The following is a 22,973-nucleotide window of genomic DNA, read 5'->3' as shown; positions in this document are numbered from 1 at the left end:
AAACAGATTCATTCAAGATCAGTTGTGAATTTTGCTGTTTTTTAAGTTTTCCTAGACACACTCCAATGTCCATTGATACATGAATTCAAACAGCAAAGACAGTAACTGCTCAGATTCACTGCTGTGTCAGTTAGCAGTGTAAGTTTCTTCTCTCTCTCACTTACAGACCGTGTGCTCGCTACCTTTGTCTGTCTTTCCCCCTTTTACTAGGGGCCATTGTTTTGACTTTTTTCCTCCAAAGTTCATTGCTGCCATATTTAACATTACATAAGGGTTCAATGGAGAGAAGGTGTTTCCACTTTCATGCAAAACAAAACCAATATTTACATCTCATACGGAATTTAGGAGAAGCTTGCTTACTCTCAATCTTAACCTAGTCAGAACTTACTCTTCCTCAGGGAGTAATTGCAGTGAATAGTATTGATGTATTTAAGGTCAAATTTAATCGATATATGAGGGAGAAAGGAAAAGGAGCAAAAGTTGGTGGGTTAGATGAACGAAAGGCTCTTGTGGACCATAAATGAGGTATGGACATGTTGGGCTGAATAGGCAAAAGTGAGGACTGCAGATGCTGGAAACCAGAGTCTAGATTAGAGTGGTGCTGGAAAAGCACAGCAGGTCAGGCAACATCCGAGGAGCAGGAAAATCGGCTTTTTGGGCAAAAACTCTTCATCAGGAATGTTGGGCTGAATGTCTGCATCTGTCCTGTATTTCGTAATGTTTGTAATGTTTGAATGTAACAGTCATGAAGAATGCAATACTGTTTGGCTCTGTCTTTGTTGAAACATTTCTTCTATCCTTCCTCTTTGGAGTTTTATATTTCTGATATTATATACCTATTATATTTTTGGAACTCTGTATTTAATTAATTTCTTAAGCCTTTGACTGCTTTTTCCATTTCCTCAGTACCTTTCTAAATGCTTCTTATCAGTCACATGAGAGCAGAGAGAAACATTTTGGAATTCACTTGATTTCTGAGAAGTTAATGATAAATAATGTAAAAGTTTTTCTTGTAAGGTTAAGTGAGGGGAGAAAAATCTCCACAGGGGTTGATTTCATGTGTCAGTTGTCTTTAGTGAGAAATACATATTCATTTTGCTCTTCTGAATCTAAAAGACCAAAGACTTACCTTTTGTGACCTTTGAACTGAGAGGAAAACATTCTATCAACAGAGCCACAGGTACCCAGGGTGGGAAATTACTTAATTACATCCTATGGAAACTACAGGACCATTTCCAGACAGGGAATCTGACTCCTCAATATGGCTCTTCTGTAATTGTTCTTTCTTAGAGCAAACCAATTAGCAATCTTCTTCTGTGTTCTCCAAATAGTCAGGAAAGGTGGGAAGGATGATGTACCTACTGTGGTAATGAAAGAGCACTTCACAAAGTCAGCTGGCAAGACTCATAATTGAGATTGGTAAGCAGGACATTACTTTTCATTTTGATATCAACCTTCATCTCTTGATTTATTGTTGTGGGCTTAGTTCTCACCCTCTTCCTGATTTGTATAGTTGTGTATATTTGTTTTGTCTTTGAACTGTTGCATCCTAACATTACAGGCAATTGTATAATTTCTATATTTATCATGTTCTCAAACTCACACAAACTCAAGCACTGGTATATTCCAGGCTATGCGGCATTCTAGGCTTCTTTTGGTACCTTTTTGCTCTGTTGCTATGGCTGTGGTGACTTGAGCAACATATTTTTCCTTTGTTCTGCACAACTTTTCTCTGTGATTTCCTTTTTACAAACTCCGCCAATTGTTCCAAATGTGGCATATTTTCTTCTTTCTATGAACTTATGTGGTCATCCACAGCTCTTGCCATTTTTCTCTCTGTTTGGTGTATATACTTTTGTTGCTTTCTCATTACATCGACCTTGTTACTTCACTTTTGGCTTAACTAGAAGCTGATCCTTTGAGTTGTCAGCACTTTTGTCTCTTTTGACTTTTCTGGCGGTGATTACAGCTTGCGATAACGTAAACTTGTTCTTTCTGAGTCACACTTTCTGTAGACAACCCCAAATAAATTCATCTTTCAACCTTTCATCCGTGTCCTTAGACTTACATTTTCTGCCTGCATTTTTCAGTCTTGTTACAAAGTTGTTAGGGGCAGCAGAGTGGCTCAATTTTTAGCACTGTTGCCTCACAACACCAGGGAACCATGTTCAATTCCCACTCTCGGGCAACTATCTATGTGGAGTTTGCATGTTCTCCCTGGTTCTGCATGGGTTTTCTCCCACAGTTCAAAGATGTGTGGATTTGGTGGAATGGCCATTTTAAATTGCCCATAGTATCCTGGGATGGGTAACCTGGGTGCATTAGATATGGAAAATGCAGGGTTACAGGGAAATGATGGGTCTGGGTGGGATGCTGTATGGAACGTCAGTGTGGATTCAATGGGCTGAATGGCCTTCTTCCTCACTGTGAGGTTTCTGTGATTCAATGAAAGTTGTCAATAGGTTCACCTATCTCCTGTCTGAGACCTTAAAATTCATTCCAGTAGACCTGATGTTTTGATCTTGCTCAGAGATGAGTGTTGGAATTTTTCAAAGCATTTTATGTAAATTTTTGCTGTTGTCTTCAATAAACACTGAGCTGGTAAATAATTTAATCTTTCACCACTTGCCCACAAAACAGTACAACTGAACCTCCCTTTATTTCTGTACTTTCCAAGAAACTACGGAATGTCAGTCAGCACTTTTGTTGAAATTTCTCAATTAGCTCTTTGACATCGTGAACATTTCAATTATTACCTGCTTGAATTCAGTTTTTCATTTCTACACAATTTACTTGGGTTTTCTTCTGGCACTAATGCGGGTTAATTTAACTTTTTAAAACAATTTAAATATTTAAGTTTGCTCACTTTTGCAAATGTGCAATGTCGTTTGGCTTTACTTCTGATTCCCAACAGTTTGAAATAATGAAATAAAGATGAAAGCTCTGTTTAATTCTCACTTGCCAAGCTCATTGATAGAACTCTGGCATTGGCTGGTGTTGCATTACAAAGAACTTTATTTTCCAAAGCAGCCATGAACGTAACCCCACCGGAACACTGACACATGCAACTGATTTTTGGCTAATTAGTTCTAAGCTTATAACAGACACTACAACAATATATAATATAACCTTCAGAAGTATCTGAAGCACTTGAGATAAGTTGCACAAGTTTGCTGTTTCCAATGAAATAATTGAGTTTACACCAAAATAAGCCTTTCTATTTCACTAACCACTGACCTTTTGATTGCACCTTTTATATAGCACTTTCAAATCACATTGGGGAAAGCCAGAGGAGGGTGGAATAACATTGGGATCCTGGTGTAGTGTGCCTTTCTGTGATTTTCCTAGTTCTCTCACCCTGAAACCATTATTATTGGGCTGGGAGAATTCAACATTTAGTATCACTGAAACTCAATGCTGCCTACATTCTAGTTAGACAGAATCTGCCAAAAAGCCAAGAGAATGGCTCACTCAAGGGCATTTGAAATGACAGGACAAATTGTATTTCAATTAATAAAACTAAATAAGATATAAGCCAAAGTGCTTAAATTAAAACATAACTAGTTTGTTTTCCTTAAAACAGAAAAGTAGATTTTCAGAATGTGAAATACAATTTGTTTGTCAGTGATACACGTACTCATGTCAGCTGACTCTCTGCTTTTTTTAATCTGTCAGCATCAAATTCCCGTAGAAAGCTGACATGCCATAGCTCTGGAGCTTCAGGGTCAGATTCTTTACACATCAATTAGATCAGCTAGAGTGTTCTCAACCATGAGCCAACAAACATTAATAGCACACTTTCATGTGATACCCTGTATGCTCGGTCATAAAACAGGGATTTCATAAAGCAAAGCACGGATTTTCAATCGTAAAAGTGGAATACTAAGAATATATAAAATGAATTCAAGAACTGATTGATCTGGTAAGTCAAATAATGGCATCTTTTCATTTCAAGATGTTTTCTGTTGTGCAATATTTTACAGAATCTAATGTTTAAGAGATTCTAACAATACAGAAGCAAAACACTATAGTGTTTTCAGTCTAGAATTATAGAACAATTCTACTGTCTGATTAAAATAGTAATTATATCTTATTACCAATGATAAATAATGACTATATGTTGCTTTGTCTATTTTGTGTTTTCTCTGTCAGCGATAAGTAAGCATATAGATTATGTGAAGCATCACCCATTGCTTTTGAGAATATTGTAATTTTTTTTTAATTTTTACTCCAGATAGCTTTCTCCAAATTCAGAACATTCCTGTGGGTGATCCGTCATATTTTCTAGCTCATTTATAACTTTATATGTACCTTTATCTGAGTAATATCTATGTAATTGTACTATACTTAAAGTACTATGTTGTCTACTTAGAGTACTGTGCAAAGGATAGGGAGGTACAGGAGAAGGTGCAATTAAGTTTACAAAACATTATATTTAAATTGAGGTTATGACTGTAACAAAAAATTAACAGACTGGGGCTCCTTCCTCTAGGAAAGGGAAGTCTGAGGGAGACTTCAGGGGAATTGTTGGGAGTCCAACGCTCTGGCAACAAAAAGAAGATAGTCATGAATAAACCAAATAAACAACTCAGAAGGAACTTCTTTCCTCAGGGGGTGGTCAGAAATGGACCCCAACACCATAAAGAATTGTTGAGCCAAGTGGCATTGGTGACAGCTCGGTGGAAGCCAGATAAATATATGAAGGAGAAATAAATTGAAGGATCTTCTGGTTGAGCAAGGGTGAACAAAGTTTGTTTTGGACCATAAATACTGGCACCAGGTGACTTAAGTTACATGCTTCTGTGCCCAGCAGTCTAGTTAATTCTATATAGTTAGCTCAGGGATCAAACAGAAAATACTTGTTCTTGTATTTCAACTTACCGGTAATATCACACCCTTACATGACTTTTGAAAAAGAGTGCAAAATACTTCTTACTAGATCATAGTTTAGATTATAGCACTGATTTTAACTCATAATGTGAATCGAAGTGGAGTCTTGCTGTACAGAAAGTTCCCATGATGTCATCAAAGTGAGATAATTTTGGCTTCCATGCCTCATCTAATATGGGCAGTGCAGAATTCAGTTGAGCCCCTAAAGCCTATATCAATCAGGAAAGCTCCGCTTAAAGGAGCTTTGAATGTCACTGTATTACTTAAAGTGATGGCGTCAGGAATGTGCTGGAGGACCACCTCTGATTTTTCTGATCCCACCTTCGAGTTCCTGAGTAAAAGATTACAGCAAGATGAGAAGACATTATCCCTGAAAACCATAGGACCAAACCACGCCACGCATATCGATCTGGACACAGTCAATGCCAACAGCATCACCGAGCAATTGAGTGTGGCAAAAGGTTCAACGATTAAGTGCAGCAATGATGAATTTCTTTCATTCTACCATAATACTTCTTTCACCCCTCCACACCATTTCCAATGAGTGCCTTATCAATATGATAGATGACAGAATCAAAGTGGCAGCATCTTTATTTCTCATTTTATCCAAATGTGTTTCTATACTCTCTTTGCAACATGCACCAAGAAAATTTTCTTCACACCTTAATACATAGACAACTAGTTATTCTTCCTAAAACTCCTACTTTAGGTAACACACAGGAAACTTAATCAACTCCCAAATTCATTGCATTTTGCTTTTTCACTACCTCCCAACACATGCAGGATATAAATAAGTATCAACTTAATTTTTGACCACAATTCACAAATTTATGACCTCTCTTTCTGCAGGATAGGCAAGTGAATAATTCAAATGAGAGATATAAGATTGTGAGGAGACCATTATGGCCAGCATCCAAGAACATCAAGAAGGGTTGGATATTAATGAAACTGGAAATGTCTTGAGAAGCAGAATAATGGAAGCTGCTTTTTAATTGTGCAAAATGTTTACATATCACTTGTAACTTAACATCCACCTTAAAGAATGTTCAGCAACCTTCACAATTTCAAGCTAAATTTTCAAGACTTTTAATATCCAGCTATTCAATGACACCCAAACACATCTCTTTTCTCTTCAAACCACATTCCCCTCAGCAGCCAGGACCATTTGAAGAAGATAGTTTGGAGGAGTGAGGAGGACAATCCTCCTGAGGATGTACCAAAACATGTGCTATTCCTCTCATGTAGTAGAAGAGAGATTGGCACTCATGTGACTTAGGTAGTTAGACAATGACAGCTCAATGAGCAGCATTGAGAACCGAATATAGAGAAGCCGAAGGGTGAATGTATAGGAGGAGAAGGTTCCAGTAATACATTTATTTGTGTCCAGCTCCACAATGCAAAGAAAACTGCTTGTTACACTGGATATGGGATTGCTGAAAGTTGTTGGTTATGTTGCATAAGGTAATGGCTCTGAAAGAATTGACATTGAAGTTATATTGTGTTTCACCCAGTCTAATTATATCATAGTCTCTGGGTGGAGAAACTGGCAGTCTAGCATCTCTGGCTCCTGATAGTTTTAAATAATTGTGCCTAGCTAAACATCATAACGTATATCAATTGCTATCATGCAATAAACTAACTTTTGTTATGGAAGGCAAGAGCCTTTTCTTCCCAGGCCTCACAAGTGATCTATCCTTTATCACCAATAATTTGATAGGATCTTAGACTCAACAAAGTAAATAAAATTCAAGGCAATACAATACCCTCAACCACCCAAAGCCCAAATGCCAGGTTGGTGTTTTGGTGTTCAAATGACAGCATAACTGTCATTGTAACATCCTTGACATGATAGCTGGAAATCTCTGCATAATCTGTGATTATGTACTGAAGTTAATGTAAGGATGACACACTTTTCAATCATGATGGGATGAGCTCCTGTCACTTGCTTATCACACTTGTGAAATTGCAGACATGCCAGAAGTGCCAGGCAGATGATTGAACCTTGGGATCCTCCTGATATTCCTAGCATCATTAAAACTAGTCTTCAGCCAATGCAATTCAGCATTTCAAGAAATTTCAAACTAAAAATAAAGGCTACGGACCCTGACAACATTTTGCGACAATACTAAAGACTTGTAGGAGAAAGTAAGGACTGCAGATGCTGTAGATCAGAGTTGAGAGTGTGGTGCTGGAAAAGCACAGCAGATCAAAACAGCATCCGAGGAGCAGGAGAATCGATGTTTCGGGCATAAGCCCTTCATCAGGATTGAGGCCTCTCCTGATGAAAAGCTTATGCCTGAAACGTCAATTCTCTGACAAAAGACTTGTGCTCCACAGCTAGCTATGCCACATGTCAACCTGTTCTGGTACAGGTATAATACTACCATCTTCCTGGCAATATGTCACATTGCGCTGATGTGTTATATTCATTTAAAGCAGGACAAATTCAACCCAACCAATTACCACGCTATAAATCCACTCTCGGACATCAGCAAATTGATGGAAATGGTCACCGATAGTGCCATCAAGCATCACTTAGCAGATCCCCATGGGAGACTGGTGAGCTGAAAATGTGTTGCTGGTTAAAGCACAGCAGGTTAGGCAGCATCCAAGGAACAGGAAATTCGACGTTTCGGGCCAGAGCCCTTCATCAGTGTGCCAGGCAGGCTAAGATAAAAGGTAGGGAGGAGGGACTTGGGGGAGGGGCGATGGAGATGTGCTAGATGGAAGGAGGCCAAGGTGAGGGTGATAGGCCGGGGTGGGGTGGGGGCAGAGAGGTCAGGTTAGGAGGGCGGTGCTGAGTTCGAGGGAATCGACTGAGACAAGGTGGGGGGAGGGGAAATGAGGAAACTGGAGAAATCTGAGTTCATCCCTTGTGGTTGGAGGGTTCCCAGGCAGAAGATGAGGCGCTCTTCCTCCAACCGTCGTGTTGTTATGTTCTGGCGATGGAGGAGTCCAAGGACCTGCATGTCCTTGGTGGAGTGGGAGGGAGAGTTAAAGTGTTGAGCCCCGGGCTGGTTGGGTTGGTTGGTCCGGGCATCCCAGAGGTGTTCCCTGAAGCGTTCCGCAAGTAGGCAGCCCATCTCCCCAATATATAGGAGGCCACATCGGGTGCAGCGGATGCAATAGATGATGTGTGTGGAGGTGCAGGTGAATTTGTGGCGGATATGGAAGGATCCCTTGGGCCCTTGGAGAGAAGTAAGGGAGGAGGTTTGGGCGCAAGTTTTGCATTTCCTGCGGTTGCAGAGGAAGGTGCCGGGAGTGGAGGTTGGGTTGGTGGGGGGTGTGGACCTGACAAGGGAGTCGCAAAGGGAGTGGTCTTTGCGGAACGTTGATAGGGGAGGGGAGGGAAATATATCCCTGGTGGTGGGGTCCGTTTGGAGGTGGTGGAAATGACGGCGGATGATACGCTATATACGGAGGTTGGTGGGGTGGTAGATGAGAACCAGTGGGGTTCTGTCTTGGTGGCGGTTGGAGGAGCGGGGCTCAAGGGCAGAGGAGCGGGAAGTGGAGGAGATGTGGTGCAGGGCATCGTCAATAACGTATGGGGGGATTCTGCAGTCCTTGAAGAAGGAGGCCATCTGGGCTGTATGGTATTGGAACTGGTCCTCCAACCACAAGGGATGAACTCAGATTTCTCCAGTTTCCTCATTTCCCCTCCCCCCACCTTGTCTCAGTCGATTCCCTCAACTCAGCACCGCCCTCCTAACCTGCAATCTTCTTCCTGACCTCTCCGCCCCTACCCCACCCCGGCCTATCACCCTCACCTTGACCTCCTTCCACCTAGCGCATCTCCATCGCCCCTCCCCCAAGTCCCTCCTCCCTACCTTTAATCTTAACCTGCCTGGCACACTCTCCTCATTCCTGATGAAGGGCTCTGGCCCGAAACGTCGAATTTCCTGTTCCTTGGATGCTGCCTAACCTGCTGTGCTTTAACCAGCAACACATTTTCAGCTCTGATCTCCAGCATCTGCAGACCTCACTTTTTGCTGGGAGACTGGTGAGCAAGGTAAGGTCTCACGGAATACATGGAGAACTAGCCATTTGGATATGGAACTGGTTCAAAGGTAGAAGACAGAGGGTGGTGGTGGAGGGTTGTTTTTCAGACTGGAGGTCTGTGACCAGCAGAGTGCCACAAGGATCCGTGCTGGGTCCCCTACTTTTTGTCATTTATATAAATGATTTGAATGTGAGCAAAAGAGGTATAGTTAGTAAGTTTGCAGATTACACCAAAATTGGAGGTGTAGTGAACAACGAAGAAGGTTACTTCAGATTACAACAGGATCTTGATCAGATGGGCCAATGGGCTGAGAAGTGGTAGATGGAGTTTAATTCAGATAAATGTGAGGTATTGTATTTTGGGAAAGCAAATTTTAGCAGGACTTATATACTTAATGGTAAAGTCCTAGGGAGTGCAGGTTCATAGCTCCTTGAAAGTGGAGTCGCAGGTACATAGAATAGTGAAGAAGGCGTTTGGTCTGCTTTCCTTTATCGGTCAGAGTATTGAGAACAGGAGTTGGGAGGACATGTTACGGCTGTACAGGACACTGGTCAGACCACTGTTGGAATATTGCATGCAATTCTGGTCTCCTTCCTATCAGAAAGATGTTGTGAAACTTGAAAGGATTCAGAAAAGTTTTACAAGCATGTTGCCAGGGTTGGAGGATTTGAACTATAGGGAGGGGTTGAATAGGCTGGGGCTGTTTTCCCTGGAGTTTCGGAGGCTGAGGGATGACCTTATAGAGGTTTACAAAATTATGAGGGGCATGGATGGGATAAATAGACAAGGTCTTTTCCCTGGGGTAGGGGAGTCCAGAACTAGAGGGCATAGGTTTAAGGTGCAAGGGGAAAGATATAAAAGAGACCTAAGGGGCAACTTTTTCATGCAGAGGGTGGTACGTGTATGCAATGAGCTGCCAGAGGAAATGGTGGAGGCTAATACAATTGCAACATTTAAAAGGCATTTGGATGGGTATATGAATAGGAAGAGTTTGGAGGGATATGGGCCGGATGCTGGCAGTTGGGACTGGATTAATTTCGGATATTTGCTCGGCATGGACAAGTTGGACTGAAGGATCTGTTTCTGTGCTGTACACCTCTATGACTCTATGACTCTATGCATAGGAAAACAGCCACCTGCAAGTTCCCTTTCAAGTTACACACCATCTTGACGTGGATCCAATTCACCATTCCTTCATTTCATTGAGTTAATATCCTCAAACTTTCTTTCTGATGTACTTATCACTGCACTATGGACAGAATCCTCCCAGGTACCAAACAATGAGCATTGACAAGGAAGATGGGAGGTGGGAGAATCACATGAGATAGGCAGTGAGGAGATTCCTGACATTGAGAGCTAAAAGTCCCAATTTCAACCAAATATTGAAGAAAGACACATTGCAGGACCTGCTCCATGGGCAGAAAATATAAGCAACGTCCATTCAGCAGAACCTCAAGGTGCCAGTCACCAAAATTGGAAGCCAATTTTCCTCTGACTGACAAGTCTGGAGCAATTAACAGGAAATGTGCAAGGTAGCCACAGACTGCCAGTGCTTGACTAGGTGCATTGCAGAGCTTTAAAAACCTTCCTGCTGTTGGTGGCCAACACTGCTACCTGTGGCATGTGGGAAAATACAATGCGTGGTGTATCACAGGGATATTTAGTGTATCAGTAATGAGGAAGGTTCAGGAAGATAGCATGTGAAAACTGACTTGGGCTCACTAAGATAAACTACCCATTAAACTTGCCAAAAATGACAGCCGATTTCCAGTAGGAGCCAGCCCTATATGTTTCAACCAAGTTGCCTCTTACCTTTCCAAATGACAGACATTTCGTCTTTGAAGTTATACAGAGATATTTCAGTCAGAAGTAAGCTTGTAGCTTTGGAAGAATCAAATTAGTAGGAGTAAGCATCAGAGAAAAATGCGACATAAATATAATTCAGATTGACAAAAGCTTTTTAGGGCAATATTTTGAATATTTTTATGCTATTGAGCATTCTGGAAAGATTTACATTTGTGAAACTGTTGTGTATACACTGGAATGATTCCAGTATAAACTTGTCTGTCCAAAAAAAAAATTCAACAAGTTCAAAAGTAAGCTGAGATGAAAATTCACCTTATTAGTCCTTGTGCATGATACTTAGATGTCAAATCATAAGTCTCGACATTGCTGTTCTATGATCAACCAATAAAGCGTGGGATATAAGAGGATCATTCTTTTTCTCTTAGTTGGTTACATTTCTGTGGTTAGAGAAATGAGAACAAGAGCCAAGAAAACAGACTAGGAGAAAATAAACAGCAAATGAAGACTGTAATGAACAGAACTGACTGCATTCTTTGAACTAAATTTCCTTCAAAGGAAACAGCTCCGCAGGCATTATTTCATTAGTTCATATTAGCCTGCATCACTGAACAAATAGTTATCCTGTAAGGTCAATATTATAATTTTAAACAACTTTTCTTTCCCTTTGATATGTAAAATGAGGCCAACTGGTAATAATATAAATTAGTCAGGCCACATTACTTTAGCTAGAGTTGTTTGATTTAATCAGCTTTTTGGATTATTGGAGTAGATCTTATGGTGGTAATTAAAAAAAGTATGGTATCCATGGTGATGGCTGTGACATCTTAGCAATAAACAATGATTTGAAGCTGATATTTTTTGCCACTACTAAAGCACTAGTATTGCTTAGTTGGATTTATGCTTAAAGAATGAACAAATGGAAAAGTAAAGGAATGTTACTATAGATGTGAATATATATCGTAACATTTTCCACTTTATACTAAATAACACAATACCAACTCAGGAGGAGTATGCAGTTTCTCTGATCCTGCTACTCCACTACTTGCAACACAAATTTAATGTTTGTAGTGACCCACTGAAGTAACATGCCATATATTAAATGCTACTATTCCCAGAGTCATACCAAATATTACAGATTTCTTTTAATGTACACATAGTATCCCAATTTGCCTCATTTTCAGGTCAGAAAGCACAGACCAGGTTTCTGTGCTGATCAAGATTTATTATTCATTGCAAGAAATTCGATGTTAGCTACAAGTAAATAGATATAAACCATTGCCTATAACATGACAAGCTAAAGTCCTCATCCCTTTATAAAGTCTCTTATAAATTCTTGAAGGGGACAAAAGACAATGTGGAATGCTCAAGGTTACTGTCAGTCAAGATCTTAGCATAAAAAGATGGGAATCACAAAACAGAGGAGGCTGTCACTGGGATCTTCAAACACAGTTCATTCAAGAATTGCTGAAATATCAGAGGGCTATTCTAGAGATCAACTGGATCAGGGTTTTTGTTCCCTCAGAAGGACATCGGGTGAGGTAGGTGGCTTTTCTCTCTCTCTCTCTCTCTCTCTCTTTCTCAGCAGGCTGTGCCCAAACTGAACTCTAAACCTTATCAAAAACAAAATTGCAAATTCAGGCATGTGATTTTCAGTAAATAAGTGCAAACAATTATCTTAAGCCATGTGATTTCCAGAACGTAGAGTACCTTTAAACAAATCCCAATGTCCTTTTAAGTGACCATTTTTTAAAAATCTGATATGTCTCAAGTCCTTTTTTAAATAAACCACAGACACAATTGTTTTAAATAGGAATCCTCAAAGATCAATAATCATGTACCTTTTCTAACAATAGTTTTTGTTAAAAGTGGGTAAAGGAGGAAAAGACCTTCAAGAGATTTAATGAATTGAATTTAATTTATTGTCATGTGTACTGACACACAGTTAAAAGCTTTGTCTTGTGAGCAATACAGGCAGATCACATAGTTAAATAGCATAGATAAGTAAATAACAGGCAAACAGCAGCAAACCAAAAACATAGGTACAGGTAACTGCTATCAGTTTCTATCCTAACAATAGTAGGGTAGAAACTGTTTTAAAACTGGCTGGTGTGTGTTCAGGCTTCTGTACCTTCTCCCCAATGGTAGAGGTTGTAGAAAAACATTGCCAGGGTGGAATGGATCTTTGTGAATGCTGGTGGCCTTTCCTTGGTAGTGGGCCTGGTAGATAGATTCTATAAATGGGAGGTTTGTCTTTGTGATTGGCTTGGCTGAGTTCACCACTCTCTGTAACCATCTCCAATCTTGAATGGTACAGTTGTCATACCAGGTAGTGATACATCCAGAAAGAATGCTCAGATGGCGCACCTGTAAAAGTTGGCAAGAGTATTCGCTGTCACGCCAAGTTTTCTTAGCTGCCTGAGGAAGAAGAGACGTTGTTGGGCCTTTGTAACCAGTGCGTCCACATGAAGAGTCAAAGAAAGCTTGTTGTTGATGACCACTCCCCGGAGCTTGACACTCTCCACTCATTCCACCTCTGTGCTGTTAATGTGTAGAGGACATGAATAACATCCTGCCAAAAGTCAATATTGAGTTCCTTGGTTTTGTCAGCATTGAGAGCTAGGTTGTTCTCAGTGCACTGTTTTTCCAGATCTTCCACCTCCCGTGTGTAGTCTGTTTCATTGCCATCTGAGATTCGACTGACTATGGTGGTGTCATCATAAATGGCTTGTAAATGGCATTAGTCTGGTATTTGGCGACGCAGTCATGGGTACACAGCGAGTACAGTAGGGGGCTGAGTACGGACTCCTGGGGGGCTCCAGTGTTGAGTGTTAGTGAGGATGAAATCTTGTCCCCGATCTTCACTGATGGTGGACTGTGCGTCAGGAAGCTAAGAATCCAATTGCAGAGAATGAGGCTTAGTCCGAGATCACCAAGTTTAGTAATCAGTCTCGAGGGGATAATAGTGCTGAAATTAGGAAACTGAATTAAGAAAACTGCGTAATTTAATAAACACAATAAATTTATAAACAAATCATATATCAGTTTAAGTATCAACAGTTAGCCAAAAAGTCATACTGCAATAAGTTGTGACATTTCTAACTAGCTCTCTGGTGTTTTATTCAATTTATCTGTTCAGACTTAGAGGTGAAGAATGTCAAATTAGAGAGGTGATGCATTATTCTGTTGCCCTTGAAAGGATGACATGAAATTTATTTTCTCTATCCTGCTGATATTCATATAAATACTTTCTTGCAAACATTTCTTGTCAAGACTAAGGACTCCTTTTTAATCAAGTTTTTCCTTTAAGTTGATTACTCTGATTTTGGAGATCAGCTTATTACCTGACATTATTTATTTCTTGGTGTGCCTACTAATTGTGTAAAACATTCAGATCTCATTTGCAGATCATATCTAATATCAATACTCAATGAAGCAAATGATCACAATTTCAAAATATAAAACAAAAATAGACTGTTTAAAAGAACCCTGTAATTGTGGACTTGCAACTAGAAAACACAGAAAGCAGCAACAATGTGAAATGCTTGCAAACATGAGTCCTTGAAAATGATGATGGAAATTCCTATCAAGATTATTGTTAAAATTAGTTTGAATTCCTTCATTCTGTATGAACAAAATCAAGAGCCACTGTGAGCCGTATATTCACATTCACTTAATGTAACAGATGCTTTTGGCCTATCTTGCAATGGCAATCTCTTTTATAGCTCAATGAGGATACACAATTATCCCATGGGTATTTATACAGAACCCCAAGATACGTGTAATATATCAGCAAACGTATAAAATAGTAAATCTTTTCTACTTTATTTTTCGTTTTTGCCCCATGTAATGTATCAGCACAGCCATTTTAAGATTTAATTATCTGCTCAATTCCCATATGATATATCTAGCTATATTGTTTTTTGGGGGATTTTGAGATTTATACTGGAATCATAAACCTATTTGGCATCTGGGAATTGTGCAAACACCATGAATTCTTCAACAGTCAGCACAGAACAGATGCCTTTACATGATGTATTACCAGATTGCCAGTCACTAGGTAAATCTCTGTTGTCACATTTGTTGAAGTGGCTGTAAGTATAAGAAAGAGTCAGGAAAACTAACACATTCCTGTTTGATTACAATATAACACATTCACACTTTGAATGAAGCATTTCAAAATAAATGATTCAATATAATAAGTTAGCACCACCGGTGTCACAAAACAATAATGGCGCAAAGGGACATTAGTGTTCTAGTCTATCCCTGGAATATGTTGCGATCACAATAAATGGTAGTAATATGAAATCCCTTTTTAGCTATTACAGAAGTATTTCATAAGCAAAGACATAACACTAAAAATGTGAAAAATGTTATTTTAATTATTCTCATTTCTTTGATGATTGAAAGTAAGAGTGAAACTGAGAGCCATTTTTTGATATGACTCAAAACCACACCACCTCAAAAAAGAAACACATTCTGAAATGTCTGTGTGAATGTCATGGTAGGTTTCAAATCATTGAAACAGTTTTATGTTGATGTTCCATTCTCCAGGATAAAGGTAGGTATTAATGGGGAGGGCTGGGTGTTGGATGGAACTGCAGCTCATGTTGCAGCTGTATAGATCTTTAGTTTGGCCACATTTGGAATATTGTATACAATTCTGGTTGCCACACAAACAGAAGAATGTAAAAGCTTTGGAGAGAGTTTGTTGGTGCAGGGTCACAATTTAGGTTTCACAAACAGACTGTATTGAATTGTGTTAGAAGGTTTGTGCTTGTGTTATCTCACTCTGTAAATAAATGTAACACTGAGTAACTTAACTCCAGTTTCCACTTTCACCATTGGGATTTCTGAAATTGAACAGTGGGGCTTATTGGATATCTCAATTGAGGAGCTATCATTGTCACAATGGGCCAAAGGGTATCCTTCTATGCTGTATTGTTTGGTAGTCAAACATGTTAAACTAGAAAGCGTGCAAAAAAGTTTACAAGGATGTTGCCAGGGTTGGAAGGTTTGAGCTATAGAGGCTGGGCTATTTTCCCCAAAGCATTGAAGTCTGAAGGGTGATCTTACGAGGTTGACTAAATCATAAGGACCATGAATAGAGTGAATAGCCAGTCTTTTTTCTGAGGGTAGGGTGTCCAAAACTAGAGGGCATAGGTTTAAAGCTAGAGGAGAAAGATGTAAAAAGGACCTCAGGGCCAACTTTTTCATGCAGAGAGTGGTGCATGTATGGAATAAGCTGCCTGAGGAGAGGGTGGAGACTGGTACAATTACAATATTTAAAGGACATCTGCATGTGTACATGAATATGAACAGTTTAGAGGGATATGGACAAATGCTGGCAAATTGAACTAGATTAATTTATGATGTCTGGTTGGCAAGGACAGGTTGGTCCAAAAGGCTTGCTTCTACGCTGTACAACTCTATCACTTTGAAATAAGGCGTAATTCTAGTTATACTCCATTTACTTTTACATATATTTTAATTTTCAAACAATAGTGTATATTTACATATTTATAAATAACAAGAATATAATTAAATACAAAGTAGTCAGTTGTAAGTTTCCTTGCATATATAACAATGATTTTCTCCAATTCTTGTTGCTCCATTCATTGTAAAACTCTTCACCCAAGATCTTTAGCATAGCTTGAATAATGTTACAAGAAATTATTATATATTATCTCTTGTGCTTTCTTATAAATTGGAATAATCCTCCTTTTTTAAAGCATATAGTCTATTTTTTCCCCATGTCAGACATTTTTTGTTATACTTGTTCAATATATTTTGCTCGCATGACAGCAAGCTGTATCGGATCAATGGATCAAACAGAGCAAATTGTGATCGACATATATAATATAAATTAATTGATGGTCAGTTAATGAATTTCAAAACTATTGGAGGGTTATACAGGTCCTGGATACATTCTGCATCAAAAATAATTTTAACTGCACAGATCTGTTTTTCAACCCGATCTTGTTTTATTTCTCTGTCTTGAATTAAACAGAATTTTGATATAGCCTACTTTGACATCATATTTTGATAGTAAATTACATTAGCTTTATGAAGGTACTTTTTATAAAATTGAAAAACTATTTCACTATCTAGACGAGTAATAACACAAATGAACAAAAAAATGAAAAAGCAATAAATCTGAAGTATGAATTATCTTTCCATCAGCTGTATCCATTATTATATGGTTAAAGGGTGCCAATGATCCAGGGATTAATTTCTTCTCATAAAACAAAAAATCTGGAAACATGACAGAAATGGCAAAATTTGACTAAGAAGAAAATAAACAATAAAGGCTAAAAAAAAATGAATTGCATGTTTTAAAGTGCATCTCTGGTTAGGAGGCAGAATTCTGTGTTATAAGATGAGTTTGAAGGCATGTATTGTTTAGGTAAGATTGAGGAAACCCATTTGAAAACAAACATTTTGCAAGAAGACTAAAAGATCATGAATGGTGTTTTCACAGAACTAACATCAATATTAAGGTAAAACCTATAACATATTTTTTCATAATTCTCAACATTTTTAATCAATTTTCTTTCATACGTACCATTTATTTGTTGAATGGATAGTGAATTAAGATGTGTAATTTTATATGTGTATTTCAATATCATTTATTTTTGAGTTTGGATTTTGAATTAGTGCTGTGTTGGTTTTGGTCCACATGACTGACGGTGTTTAATGATTAAATTGTATGTCTTTATGAAGCTGTGGTTTATTAAGAAAACAATGGGGAAAGGGCGTTCTTGCAGGCGAATAGGAATTTGCTTAAATTGGAAGAGTTTTCTGAGTGAAGAAAGTAAACAGTGTGGTGCATGAGGCTTCTGTTTGAAGGATCCAGATTCTTTTTAAGCTTGCAGAAACACCCACTGCTCGGAAAGCAATCTTAATTTCAATTTTGCACAAGTTCTGATTGGAGCTGAATATTTAAAACCATTGATCCTGAAGAAATGTGATAGTTTAGAACTGCTAAGAAATAGATTATCTCAGTGTAAAGAGTTTACTTAGAAAATTTCCAGAATTGTTAGGTACAACCTTGGAGAGATTATTTGAAGCTGAGAAAGTCAGTTCTGAGAACACTTAAGGAAGAGAATATCAAATTCTCAAGACTGGGAATTGAAGTATCAATTAATTTAAGTCCTATGGATATGATAGAAAAGTAAATTCTCTCCACGGTTGAGTACTGTAAAAATGTGATTTGAAATCTTTAAATTTGTGTTATACATAAATAGTTTGGCTAATTCTATTTTGCCAAGGTGGCAGAATTGCAATCTTATGTTTCAGTCAATTACCATTTTGTTAACACCTAATAAAAGAATCAAAAATGACCTATCAAGCCGGGTTCCAGTGATAAGATCAGCTGGGATCATCATGGACACCTTGCTCCCAGGTCATCATTAATATCACTTGAAGTGTGTGAAAGTCTGAAATTCAGCATTACTGAGTCAATCATCTTCCATTTCATTGTTGCTCCTTGGTTTTAGTCAAATCAGTTATTCAAGATGGCTATGTTTATAAAGTTGGTTACAGAGCGCTACCCTAGTTAGACTCATTATTTTTGTCAGGGCACACTATGCACAGTCCTAGACTCCATATCATGAAAATAATCTAGAATCAGTGAAAAAAGTGCAAATACATTTATAAGGTGATGCCAAACTTCAGAGAGCATAGCCATCAAGAAAGACAGGGCAAGCTATAGTTCCTTTCACTGGAAAGGAAAAGTCTGACAGGTGACTTTTTGGAGGTATTTGGTTCAATAAGTTAAACATAAGACAGTGCTTCCTCTTTTGGGGCAGTCTGAAATTCAGAGGACATAAGTATAAGAAAGTCAGTAATAAATCCTGAAAGAAGTTCAGGAGCAATGTCTTAACAGAGATATTGGTAACAATATGGAATTCACAACAATGTGGACTTAATGCATTGAAGGGTTCATTTAAGTGGAAATTGGAAAAGTACATAAGGGAGAAAGGAATAGGAGGATATTATTGAATTGATGAGAGGAAATAATATGAAAGGAGGCTATATGGAGGAGAAGCACCTGCTTAGAGTTATTGCTCCAAATGACATCATTCCGCAGTTAAATTTTGTGCAATTCGATGTGAGAATTGTGGGAATATCCTTGCATCCTTAGCCTTGATAAGACCATAAGACATAGGAGTGGAAGTAAGGCCATTCGGCCCATCGAGTCCACTCTGCCATTCAATCATGGCTTATGGGCATTTCAACTCCACTTACCCGCATTCTCCCCATAGCCCTTAATTCCTCGAGACATCAAGAATCTATCAATCTCTGCCTTGAAGACAGTTTTATCACACTGAATAGCTAAGTGACCACATAAACTCAATCACTTGTTATGGGGATGTTGATTTCTCATTTGAATAAATAACTATCATTGTTTTCAGTTTTCTCATTGTGATAGTCATTCCTTCTCCATTCTTTTCTAATTTCCCACTTTAATTTGCAGTAATGGTGAGGTGTTATGAAGAACCGTGGATCATTCCAGTATTACCAATGTGATTGCTTGCTTTGATTCCAATGTATTTGCAAACTTATCAGATTATTAAACAATGGAAATCTATATACAGAATGACAATTGAAAACAGTCAATTAAATTGATCTTTGTTGGCACTGTGATACATCCATATCAAACCCTCTGGAGGATTTAAACTAGTTTGGCAGGGGGCATGAGACCCTCAGCAATAGTAAGACAGGAGATAACACTGAGGCTGATACAGAAGTTAAAGAAAGTAAATTAAATAGATTAGAGAGTCAAGAACATGGCAGAGAATGAGGAAAGACTAATGAAATAAATGCATTTGTTCAATGGAAGAGGCCTGACAAGTAAGGCAAATGAACTCAGTGCATGGATGTGAACGTAGGATTGGGATATTGATAGCTATTACAGAAACATGTCTGAGGGAGGGACTGGATTGGCAGTTCAACGTTCCGAGGTACAGATGCTATGGGAAGGAGGGAAGGGAGGCAAGAGAGGACAAGAAGTAGTGTTTTTGGTTAGGGAAAACATCGTGGCACTATTTAAATGAGGATATTCTTGGGGGATCATCCAGTGAAGCTAAATGAGTGGAACTGATGAAATAAGAAGGGGGTGATCGCTTTGATCAGATTGTACTATAGGCCCCCCAATAGTCAGTGGGAAATTGAGGAGCAAATATATTGGGAAATCGCAGATAGCTGTAAGAATATTAGGATTATAATAGTAGGGGAATTTAGCTTTCCAAATATAGACTGAGGCTGCCATAATATTAGGGAATGAGTCTGGAAGAATTTGTTAAGTGTGTTTCTCAACCAATATGTCAAAGGCCTAATGCCAAAGTGGGCAAAGCACGACCTACTCTTTGGAAATAAAGCAGGGCAAATGACTGAGGTGCTATTGGGGGGAGCATTTTTGGATCAGTGGCCATAATTCTACAAGTTTTTAAATGGTTATGGAAAAGGACAGGCCTGGTCCATAAATTAATGTTCTAAATTGAGGTAAGGCCAATTTTAGATGATATTAGACAGGAATTTTCAAACGTTGATGGGGGAGGCTGTTCACAGGTAAAGGGACTCTGGCAAATGGGAGGCTTTCAAAAGCAAGATAATGGGAGTTCAGAGACACCATGTTCCTGTTAGCATATAGGACAAGTCTGGCAGTAGTAGGGAACACTAGATGACTGGATATATTGGGGCTCTGCTCAAGAAAAACAAGGAGCCATATGTCAGATATAGACAACTGGGGTCAAGTGACCAGCTTGTAGAGCGTGAGGATGTAGGAGTATATTTAAGAGGGAAATCAGGAGGGCAAAAAGAGGACATGAGATGGCTTTGATAGATACAATTAAAGAGAATCCAAAGAGATTCTACAAGTATATTAAAGGCAAAAGAATAACTAGGGAGAGAATAGAACCCCTTAAAGATCAACAAAGCCATCTATATATGGAACCAAAGGACCTGGGTGTGATCCTGAGTTAATATTTGGTGTCACTATTTACTGTGGGGAAGACATGAAAGCTAGGAAACTCAGGGAAATAAATAATGATGTCTTGAAAAGGGCCATATTACAGAAGAAGAGGTACTGGAGCTCTTAAAATGGATAAAGGTAGGTAAAACCCTAGGATCTGATCAAGTACTCCAAGATATTGTGGGAAGCAACTGCAAGGCCCCTAGCAGAGATATTTGTATCATCAACAGCCACTTGTGAGCTGCCAGAAGAGTGGAGGGATACTGTAAGGAAAGCCAGGTAACTATAGAGCGGTGAGCCTGATGTCAGTGGTAGGTAAGTTGTTGGAAGGGATTCTGAGAGACAGGATGTTCATGCATTTGGAAGGGCAATGACTTTTAGGCTTAGTCAGCATGGCTTTGTGCATGGGAAATTATGTCTCACAAACTTGTTTGAGGTTTTGGAAGAAATGATCAAGAACATAGATGAAGGCAGAGTAGTAGACAAGGCCTTCGACAAAGCTCCACATGGTAGACTGTTTGGCAAGGTTAGATCACATGGGACCCAGGGAAGCTAGCCAATTGGATACAAAATTACTTGATGGTAGAGAGTTGTTGTTCAGAATGAAAGCCTGTGCTGCAAGATTGGTTCTGAGTCCACTGAAGTTCGTCATTTATATAATTAATTTGGTTGAGAACATAGAAGGCATGATTAGTAAAATTGCAGATGGAAAGAGTGCAAAAATGGTTTACAAGGATATTACTGACACTGGAGGGTTTGAGTTACAAGAGAGGTAAGATAGTTTGGGAGTTTTTTTCCTGGCGCATAGGAGGCTGAGGGGTGATCTTACAGAGGTTTATAAAATCATGAGGAGCTTGGATAAGGTGAACAAGCAAGGACTTTTCCCCAGGGTAAAGGAATCCAAATTAGAAGATATGGTTTTATGGTGAAAGGGAAAAGTTTTGGAGGGATCTGAAGGACAACTTATTCACACACAGAGTGGTGCATATGTAGTTACAATCTATTCAGCCTCTCCCTCCATCTCTGGCAAGATCCTTGTAAATCTTTTCTGCACCCTTTCAAGTTTAACAACATCTTTCCTTTAGCAGGATGACCAAAATTGAATGCAGTGTTCCAAAAGTAGCCTAATCAATACCCTGTACTGCCACAACATGACATCCCAACTCCGATATTCAATGCACTGACCAACAAAGGCAAGTGTGCTAAATGATTTGTTCACTTCTCTGCGACTCCATCTTCAAGGAACTATGAACACGGGACCCCACGGTGTAGATAAATTTATTAAACTGTGAACCGGCCAACACAATATCGTTAGAATCAAGGCCGTAGATTATATCACGTGTGAAATAAACTCTTTTCGGGGCAACTTAAAAAGCATGCATTTGGTAATGGACACTTGCCGCTAGTAATATCACAAGCTAATTTAGAGGAACTTGTGGCCATGCACGTGTTGATTTTGCTTGTCATGCATAAACTTTACTTATAACATGTTGCTCTTGAGGAACAATTCTGAGTACATTTTTTAAAAAAATCATGCAATATCAATACATGCATGGCAACAAGTTCCCCTAACCAGTTTCTAACATTACTAGTGATGAGTGTCCATTTCCAAATGCATGCTTTGTAAGGTGGCCTGAAAAGATCTTACTTGACATATGATATATAGCAACAGCATTAGCTGACTCAGTCTTTTTATTTATCTGTAAACATTTTAGACTGTCAGTCACTTGGTATATAACTTGAGCATTACTAAGAAGAGAGATATGTAGATTAAGCTTTTCATCATGTTCATCATGTACTCATTGGGACCAATGCCAGATTGCCACATGTCAAGTGACCATGTTTGAGATTTGCATTCTTGTATTTGTCCTTTGAGTGCAAGATGAAAGGCTTCAGCTACCTCTTTATTTTCAGCAATAAGTATTTTATATTATAGGTCACTAATTTCTTTCAACAACAAATTAGCTGCAAATTCAAGGTATCAAATCAAGTGTCAAACAAAAGATCAAAGTAAAAATAAAAAACTGAGGATACTGGAAATCTGAACTACAAACAGAAAGTGCTGGAGAAACTCAGCAAGTCTGGCAGCATCTGGAAAGAGAGAAGCAGAGTTAACATTTTGAGTCCTGTGTCCCAATGTCCAAGGATCACTGGACTCAAAATGTTACAAAGTCAATATACTTGATGGAATGAATATGTGAAGTCAAATAGAAGTTGCTGCTTTTGAAATGCTGAGTCTCAGATTCTGTGTCTAAATTTTAAAAATACAGCTTTGAATTATGTGAAAACCAAAGGTAACGATAA

The 22,973-nt window shown here is 38.8% G+C and overlaps 1 protein-coding gene across 1 annotated transcript in view; it reads left to right on the top strand.

The window, feature by feature from the left end:
- Window positions 1-3,760: 3,760 nt before the first annotated feature.
- tacc2 (transforming, acidic coiled-coil containing protein 2) overlaps window positions 3,761-22,973 on the top strand; it is a 269,026-nt gene continuing 249,813 nt past the window's right edge. The window contains exon 1 of the mRNA XM_060842045.1: window positions 3,761-3,922. The gene's annotated coding sequence lies outside the window, so the exon portion shown is untranslated. The remainder of the gene's footprint in view (window positions 3,923-22,973) is intronic.

This window comes from Hemiscyllium ocellatum, chromosome 22, assembly GCF_020745735.1.
Source record: "Hemiscyllium ocellatum isolate sHemOce1 chromosome 22, sHemOce1.pat.X.cur, whole genome shotgun sequence".
NCBI lineage: Eukaryota > Metazoa > Chordata > Chondrichthyes > Orectolobiformes > Hemiscylliidae > Hemiscyllium > Hemiscyllium ocellatum.
This window is presented reverse-complemented; position numbering and strand designations above follow the sequence as displayed.